The sequence below is a fragment of the Microtus ochrogaster genome, chromosome 18 (assembly GCF_000317375.1).
Source record: "Microtus ochrogaster isolate Prairie Vole_2 chromosome 18, MicOch1.0, whole genome shotgun sequence".
Taxonomy (NCBI): domain Eukaryota; kingdom Metazoa; phylum Chordata; class Mammalia; order Rodentia; family Cricetidae; genus Microtus; species Microtus ochrogaster.
In genome coordinates, this window is record NC_022020.1 from 32,669,507 (window position 1) to 32,679,654 (window position 10,148).

Here is a 10,148-nt window from a genome sequence, read left to right on the forward strand (position 1 = left end):
GAGAAAAGAAGCAAGTACAGGAGAGCCAATTCAGATGGGAACCGCATCCGTCTGTGATTTGCACTTGGTTTTTATGTTGACCTTAGTGCTTGCTGGTGATCCTGGGGAAGAAAGAAGCAAGAGAGACAACAGATGGTGTCGATTTAACCATGACTTCCTCGTGCTCATGGCATCTCACCTGGAGGAAACTGCACAGCTGAGTTCAGGGCAACAGACTGTGGACAAAGTGACAGCCTCACTTCCCAGGCTTCTCACAAGCCCCTCAGTGTGTGCTTCCCCGTGCCCTTTGCCTTCTGGTAAGGTTCAAGTGGATCAGCGCTTGGGAAGCCATGTAGTGCAGATGGCACAGCCACAAGATGAAACATGCCTCGCTCCCAGAATAACCTCTTATGGAAGAATAGTTGGCTTACCCTAAATGCCGCGTGTTTTTACTTTATATGAATAGGAATGGAGCTTCTCTTGCAGTGGTTCTCAACCCTCCTAATGCTGTGACTCTTTAATACAGTTCCTCATGTGTAGTGACCCCAAACCGTAAAATTATTTTGTTGTTACTTCATAATGGTAATTTTGCTACTGTTTTTAATCGTAATGTAAATATCTATGTTTTTTGATGATCTTAGGTGACCCTTGTGAAAGGGATATTCGACACCCAAAGAAGTTGTGGCACACATGTTAGTATTACCCTATTACAACAGAGTAGAATCTAATGGTATTTGTTTGGCTGGGGCCTCCAGCTTGCCCCTGTACAGTCCAGAAAGCCCTATTCCAATCTCTCTGTCTCGCTCCAAATCCCACCTGCTCAGAGAGTCTCCAAACTAAGGAAACATGCCAAAAAGCCCAGTTCTGCATTCTTGGTGACTATTGCAACTTCCTCCCCTGATGCTTCCAGCCACCCAGGTCCCCACCTAAGCGCTCAGCTTTTGACCATCCTTGGGCACAAACCCAGCTTGTGATGAACAAACACATCATTATCCCTTGCCTACAATCTATAAAACTTTCCTGACCTGGCCTGGGCATGTGACTTCTCTGGCCTCAGAGAACCCTCCTGAGAGTTGTTTTGCTCAATATACCTATTGTTATGTTGTTACACTTTTCAATTGGGCTTGATCTGACTTACAGCCTAGGCGGAGAGACTTATTTTCCTGAGGGTGATCTGTTAGTACTTACGATGGTAATATGATGCAAGAGCGTAATGAAAAGTTGACCTAGAGGAGGAGATAAAGCTGGAGGCTTCCATTGCTGCCTTTGCTAGGAAAATAAGACTTGGAGAAAACCTGCTTTTTTGCATTGTCCGCTTCAGAACTCATGTCTCTCTCCGGTACATGTGCCTGAGTCACATGCTTCTGTCTTAACTATAAGGAAGGCTGGGGGCATTTTACAGGGAGGTAGGCCATTTTTAAACAGTCAGAGGAGGGGTGTTCAAAAAGGCTGAATGGCAGACACGTGACAAAGATTGTGCATTCCCAAGTCAGATGAGGGATAGTAGAATGGAGCCCAGACCCCAAGCATCTCTCAGAGAGCATGGAAAGAGTGGGTTGCTCCCTACCCAATCAGGCTTAGGCCTACTAACCCCATAGAGCCAAAGGCCATGTCATGATAAAGTCAGTCAAGCTTCTGTCCACCAACCCAAGGAGCTGGCTTCTCAGAAATCATGTGACCGGCAGACAGTCTGCTAATCTGACTGATAAACTGGAACCCCCCACCCTTACCCTGCTGCAGCACTTCCTCCCTTGACCCCTTTCTTCCCCTTCCTTCCCCCTGACTTGAGCTATGTATGCTATCCCTACCATTTCAATACAAGTTGGCCTCTGAAACAGTCTCCCTGGTCATTTCTACCCACAGGAAACAGGAGATCCTGCTCCCCAGCTACTCCCCATCCTGTGTCTCCAGTGTGCAATGGCCAGCTGGGGTCAGGGGACCCGCAAGAGGTTGATATAGGCACAGTGCTGGGTACTGGGGATTCAGTAGGAAGCATGATAAAGTGTAGCTCCTGATTGTGGAGTACTGTAACCTTTAATATGCAGCTTTCAACCATAACAAAGAAGGATCCACACTGATAAACTTGTATTGTGAAATGAGAGTACAAACAGACTGTTCTGCAATCTGAGTATAAGAATGTGTAGCAAACTACAAAGTATGTACCGGGGATTCTGACATGAGTAGACAATCAGCCTTTTGTGGATTATTGGTGAAGTTAATCAGTGTGATTTCGAAAACTATCTTCCTACGATTTATCACTTACTATGCTCTGCTTATCTTAAGTCAGTTTGATCCAAAAGTCTCATGCGGGGCTGTGTGACTAGATATACCAGCCACTCTAAATCAAAGCTCACAATACTGTCTTTGTGTTTGTTCACAGCCTGAAAAACTAGCCTGCCATTTGTTGATGATGGCATTATGTTAGAAGTAAAATGCTGCAGGTCCCCTAGTGGCCGCAGCGGGCAGTGGATCCCGAGAGCAGCCAGTCCCAGGCAGGCACAGTTCCCACAGTGGCTGCAGCCAGTGGCTGCAGTGGGCCATGAGTCCCAGGCAGGGAGCTGCCTGGTGGGTGAAAGACCTCGATGGGGCAGCCAGTCTCACTGGGAGAGACAGACAGGTGGGTACACCACAAGACCATGCCGCAGGTCTCTGAAGGCAGCTGGTCCCTGGCAGTGAGCCACACAGTGGGCAAGAGACAGACAGATAGGCATGCCATGCAGAGTGAGGTTGGATATTTATTTAGTTGGTTATGAAGGGGAAAGGGGAGAGCAGAGAGAGAAGCAGGGAGAGAGAGAGGGAGAGAGAGAAACAGAAGGGAGGAAGGGGAGAAGTAGGGAGAAGGGAGAGACAGAAGCTGCCTCTTCGAGAGGGAGCTGGAAAAGAGGAAAGACTAAAACTGGAAGCTGAAGATCAGCTTGCCTTTGCAGATGTAGGAGGGAATAGGAATGGCTCGTCTCTTAAAGGGACAGAGTGGACCATTATAGGTGGTGATGCTGGGACTGAACCTAGAGCCTCACAGGTACTTGGCAAGCAATCCAGCCCTGAGCTACATCTCCAGCCCTCGGTGTCTATTTTAATACACAGCATATGATTTATTATTTTTAAAGATTTTATTTTGTTATTCAGGTATGTGTATTTGCCTGTGTACATGCCTGCGGGTACTTGCAGAGGCCAGGAGAAGGCAGCAGATCCCCTGGAGCTGGAGTTACTGGCAGTTGTGAGCCTCAGGATAGGAGTGCTGGGAACCAAGCTCCAGTTCGCTCCTCTGCCAGAGTAACAGTGCTCTTAGCCACTGAGTTATCTCTCTAGCTCCCCACCCCTAAGTTACTTTGCAAGGGGGGCTTTGCTTCAATACAGGCTTCAAAGTGTCTGTCCTTTTGTCTTTCCCTGTTCTTCTCAGTGCTCTGCTAGTTGCCTGATTACCTCAGGGTTTTTGCCCCAGTTCCAGCATTAAGTTGCAGGAAGAAATCAGAGTTGAAAAGTGGATTTCTTCTACACAACTGAATCTCAGGTGGTCTTCACACAGGCAGCAATACACATAGAGCTGGACTTCCTTCTTCCATCCACATTACCCTTAGTACTGTACACAAGCCTGTGGTATATCAGACTTTTAATAAACATTTAATGAACAGATTGCTGAATGATGCATGGTTGTATTGCCCCAGGGTTTCATTATTTAATCAGGAAAAGCAAATGTGTATTACTTAAAAATATCAAAAAAAAAAAAACTACACACAAATTTTTTTTCTTTATGACAACTGCAAAAGACTCACTTTACAATAAAATATGGTAGTACTGGAATGAGCTGGTCAAAGAAAACTTTAACTATTTTATTTCTTGTTTTTTTTTTCTTTTGTGATAGGGTTTCTCTGTGTAGCCCCGTCTGTTCCAAAACTCACTCTGTAGACCAGGCTGGCCTCGAACTCAGAGCTCCACCTGCCTCTACCCTCTGATTGCTGGGATTAAAAGTATGTGCCACAACAGTCTAGCTAGGAAACATCAATTATGTCATGCTGATAGGTCCCAGCCCAGTTACCAGCAGGTCTAATTGCCTAACTATGCTTCATATTCATTGCCAGATCAAAAGACCTTAATCATTCTTCTATAATCACTGCTGCTGATGTGATGTTGTGTAACTCAGACCTACTTAGGAGCAAGTCAGTCATAATGCATCCACACAGCATAAAAAGGAAGTTCACTTGAAATATAGCAGACAACTCCAATTACGCTCTTTTCAGCTGTCCTCTTTTTATATTAGACTTTTTTTTTAGGGAAGAACCACCATTTTCAAGACAAAACCCATCATATAGTTGGGCCGATTCCACTGAAAAACTTCAAAAGAATAAATATGGCGACCCTCTCTTAGACCTTCGCATATGCATGGTGGTTCCTGATGACTTGAGACCCTTGCCAGTATCCATTCAGCTCCTTTCTAACTTCTCTTGTTTCCTGTGTGTGGTGGTTTGAAAGAAAATGGCTCCCAAAGAGAGTGTCACTATTAGGAGGTGTGGCTTTGCGGGAGTGGGTGTAGCCTTGCTAGAGGAAGTGTGTCATTGTGGAGGCAGGCTTTGAGGTCTCGTATATGCTCAAGCCACAGCAAGTGTCTCAGCCCACTTCCTGTTGCCTAAGAGTCAAGATGTAAAAACTTTCAGCTCCTTCTCTAGCACCAAGTCTGTCCAGATGCTGCCTTGCTTCCTGCCATGACCATAATCCACTAAACCTCTGAACTGTAAGTGAACCCAATTAAATGTTTTCCTTTAGAAACCCTAACTAAGACACTGTGCATCAAGAAAGAAAAGACTGAAGACACCCTCCCCATATTCCTATGGTCATTCTCTCTTCCTCCCATCCTTTCTGCTTGCCTGACCCTAACAGATATGAGATGCTAAAACACTAATGCAATTCAAAACAAAAGCCTTCATTTTAAAGAGCTTGATTTTTGTGGAAGGCTGGGATGGGTTCTAAGGCATGTCTAGGGCATTGGGCATACTCCCTTCTTTCTCCACAGCAGCATAAAGGAAGGAGGTTTGTTAGTTCACCATTTCACATCGCCTTGTCATTCATCCTGTGGTGCCAAGTGAAGACAGAATCACTCCTCTCCAGAATTTGTGTTCATGCATTGCCACAAATGCTTTTCCCCCACAAGAGTCACATTGCTCCTCATGAGAAAGAATTTGGTAAATGTATCATCAGGTTACAACTCTCCAAGCTCTTAATATTTTAATATTTGCCAGAACTGTTACGTTAAAGAAATATTAACAGTGATTTTTAGACTAGGTTACAGCCAATTGAACTGTTGGCCCAAGCAGTCCCATGGAAATATCCAAACAAATTAGGCTGTTGCCAAGACAATAGGTTGCTCTCTCCAAACAGACTGTAAGGCAACACTCACACAACTCATTGAACATGGAGAGGTCAAGCTGATGACTACATAGAACCTTCATTCCTATATTCTAGTGTCTTTGGGATAGGAAGGTACTCTGCAGGCAACCAAAAGAAAAGTGTAAACACCAACCCAGCTACAAATGTTTTGATCTCCAATGCTGTCCTGCCTACAAAATATACTAGGGCAATAGTGGCACAAAGCTTGTAGAAATATCCAACCAACATCTGATTTGACTTAAAGGCCTACTCCATAAGATGGAACCCATACTTGACACTGCTTGGGTGACCAAGAACCAGAGACTAGATAGAAAAGGACCTAGGGTATGGTATGGGTCCCAAAAAGAAAAGCGATAGAATGATTCATACTGATATTCTGGTCACTCATAGAGCAGTGCCTTACTGAGCCATCATACAAAGAACCTTCCTCCTGCAGTGGATAGAAACATATACAGAGATCCACAACCAAGCATTACTCTCCCAGTGTCTCCCTCTGTCTCTGTCTCTCTCTTACACACACATAAAGAGAGAGAGAGAGAGAGAGAGAGAGAGAGAGAGAGAGAGAGAGAGAGAGAGTTCAGAACACACAGCTCTAAATGGGATGTCTCCATCAAGTCCCTACCCTTGGAACTCTAAGGAAGGGGAGGCAGAAAGAGAAGATAGCTGCTGAAGGAGGGCTTCCAGGATACAGGCCCTCTAATCAACAAAGCAAAGCTCATGTGAATTTTCAGAGACTGAAGCAGCAAGTCCAGGTCCTGCACAGGTCTGCACCAGGTCATATGCATATGTACTATGGCTTTCAATTAGTATTTTTATGGGACTTCCAACCAAGAATGAGTGAGTTTCTGATCCTTGTGCTTTTTCTTGGAATCCTTTCTTTTTATTGTTTTGCCTTCTCCAACTTCGATGTGATTTTTTTAATATTTTTATATTTATTTTGTTATACTTTATTGTTATTTCTAAGAAGAGAGACAGAGGAAATGGATCTGGGTGGGAAATGAGGTGTAAACGGAGATTGCTTGTTTGTTTCTTGACTGCCCTGACCTGAATAATCACATTGATACTATATTAATTGCAACACTGTTTGGCCTATTACCTCAGGCTTCTTATTAACTAACTATTACATCTTAAATTAACCCATTTCTATTAATCTGTGTATCACCATGAGGCTGTGGCCTACTCGTAAGTTTCCGGGGTGTCTGCCTCCTTCAGCAGCTACATGGCATCTTCCTGACTCCACCTCTCTCCCTACTCTCTCTATATATCCCTTCCTGCCTAGCTATATTCTGCCCTGACATTGGCCAAAGCAGATTTATCATTAACCAACAGAAGCAACACATATATAGAAGGATATCCTATGTTAGGGAGGTGGGGAGGAACTGGTAGAAGTAGAAAGAAGAGAAACAGTAATAAAATATATTGTATGGGAAAAGAATCTATTTGCACTAAAAGGGAGGGAAAGAGTGTGATTTAATATGATGTGGATTGTGCACATCAGGTCAACAGTCTTACTCCAGATGAGAATGATACATGGACAAGCAAGCAATGCTGCATAAAATGATTCACAGCCCATCAGCCAGATAGAGTTAAGTGGACCCACTCACCCCTGATGAGATCCCTATCATTTAGCTTTACTATGTGCCCAGAAGGGAAGAACCAAAAATATTTAATGAATTTTAAGTATGAAGTATCAACATTTAATATTGTTTAGCTTTCCTCTATTTTCTCAAGTGTGATAGCATCTTAAAATTCTTATTCTTTTTTCTTCCAGGGCCTTGCACTTGCTAAACAAGTGCTCTCACACTGAACTGCACACCAAGTTCTCCTTCTGCTTTTATCTTAACATTTTATTATATCAAGACTAATAATAAAACCTTATATTATTGCAAGTCAACATCCAGAATTAGTTGATAGACATTATCTTTGGTTTGTTAAAACAGAAATGGGGCAACCGTCATTTGTTCATTTGTAGAATTTTTTTTAATACGTACATATTATAAAACTGTAAGTCAATATTCCTCCTATCTTGATACTTCCCACGCTGTCTCCTGCAGAAGTAAAGTGGTTGACAGAGGAGAAAGAGATCAGCAGAGGCCACCTGGACCATTATGCTGTGCTGTTCTTATTTTTTTTCCAGGCTATTATTTCCAGTTATTATCCAGTGGAGTGATAACTATCAGAATTAGTTGATAGAACCAGTGGGGCAATAACTACTATATTGTGTGTGGTTGTCATTATCAAAACACAGACAAATACATAGCATAGCCTGGGTAGCTTAAACGGATATCAATTTCTTCACTCTTCTAGAGGTTCGTAGTTCTAGACTTCGTGCCAATATGGCTGCCTTCTGATGAGAGTGTCTTGTTTTACAGATGACTGCCTTTGTGTCATGTCCTTACATAGCTGGGAGAGGACAAGAACCAGCTTTTTGGAATCTCTTCTGAGGGACACTAAACCAAAGTAATGACTCCATATTCATGACACCATCTAAACTCTATTTACCGCCCCCCCCCGCAAAGATCTCATCTCCTAATAGTACATTGGAAGGGTGGGGACAGTGCTTCATTGGACAAATGGGGGTGGGAGGGTACACCCCAAATGTTCAGTCGATAACAACTACTGAGCGGCTGCTCTCAAACCAGGAATCTGACCGAATGGTATCCCTAGATTGAGATCCAGTGCCATCCTTGTGTATGCAAAACTAAAGGAAGCCATCTTATCTGCCACTGCAACTCTACAGGGTTCTATGAGGTTAGAGCTATGTGTATTCTTTACAACAACAGTAAAATTGAATATTTAGTGTTAAAGCTAAATAAACTACAAATAAATAGAAAGTGTAAACAGCTTATTAATTAGAAGAGCATGAGGATGGATATGTAGCTCAGTGTTAGAGTGTGAGCTTAGCAATTGAATCTGGGGTTCAATCTCCAAAGCCTCATTCCCTCAAAAAGGAAAAGTAAAGCAAATACAGCAAGCATCCGTTTGTCTTGTTTATAAAATGCATCTCTGGGAAAGACCTGCTCTTGGAAAAGTCTGGAATAAAAAGAATGCCAAGCATTGAGACCCGTGCACTGTTGGTGCTTGGCAGCTATGGGCTAGTACTTTAATCTCATCTTCAAAATGCCACCCAGGTTGGGCTCCAAGGCCTGCAATTACTGTGCTTATTCACCAAGGGCATTCTGCCACCTTCCAGCACACCTCCTTGAGAACAAAGCCTTGGAAAGATCTAAAACTCACCTTAAAGACAGTAATAACAATCCTGATTATATGTGAAGCCCAGTGCACGAGGAACCTCACACTCTTTAAACATCTTACATATATCATCTTTCTATAGTCTATGAATAGCAATTATTTTTCCACTTTTAGAAAACATTTTTCTATAGCCTTAATTTTATGTACATTGCTTTTTTTTTTTTGGCTTGGAATGATGATTACAGAATTGGAGTTTTCCACAGTGTATGTTAAACATTCCTAACGGTGACCTCAGAAGTCTCCAATACAACGACAAATCCACCTGGATTGTGGTAATGCCACTCAACCAGTAAACATTACCCAAAGACCGGCTTTGGACTCCAAACTGCTTAAGACAGTTTCAAGGTGGCTAGCTAATATGGTCCATCCTCACAGACTACTCTAGCCAGGACCTGTGATAAGCCCTGCAGTTTCCCATTACACAGACATAGACTGGACAGCAATGATACAGCTAGCTCTCGGAGGATTTGATCATTTTCCTATTTTTTCAGGGTCGCCTAGAAATGGTGTCACTCCCAGAAAACAAAAAGTAATTTTATGAACATGATACACACATTCCCAAGGGGTGGGGTGGGTGTTTTTTGGTCTTTCACTGGCTTATCAACATTTATCATCATTTATGGGAATTGGTTTCAAGTTGTTATTGGGCATGGTCAGGAAAAAAACTGAACAAAAGAGATTAAATTCAGAAATCTCATTCTGAAAAAAAGGGGGATATAGAAATGAAAGGATAAAAGGGTAGATTATTGAATCTACTTTAAACTAAAATAGCAACTACTAGTCAAATATTTTACATTGATATGAATTGTTTTATATTGATACAAATTTAAGGTTATTTTCATTATACTGTATATGTGTTTCTACTCTTGTTTAAGATATTTTTATATATTGATACAAGTTGAAAGCTACTTTTGTTAGATCATACTGTACATACATTTCTACTATTGTTCAAGCTCTTATGCCTCATATAACAATTTAATGTCAATTTCTAGTTTTTGAAAACTATTTTTACAAACTATTTAGCATAATTAAAAATACAGGTCAGTAGTCATGCATAACTGTCAAACTTATAGTCATGTTAGCTATGTTTTCAAGATCAAACAAAGATATATTTTAGATATATAGGTAATCTTCAAAAACTTCAAAGAGAAAGCATTTGAAACATTTTAATAAGGTGCACCCCCACACTGAGAAAATGGGGATGTTCTTTTGGGAACTCACCAAGGCCAGCTGGCCTGGGTCTGAAAAAGCCTGGGGTAAAACCGGACTCGCATAGGCAGACAATGAGGACTATGGAGAACTCAGGAACAATGGCAATGGGTTTTTGATCCTACTGCATGTAATGGCTTTGTGGGAGCCTAGGCAGTTTGGATGCTCACCTTACTAGACCTGGGTGGAGGTGGGTGGTCCTTGGACTTCCCACAGGGCAGGGAACCCTGATTGCTCTTTGGGCTGACAAGGGAGGGAGAACTGATTGGGGAAGGGGGAGGGAAATGGGAAGTGGTGGTGGGGAAGAGACAGAAATCTTTAATAAA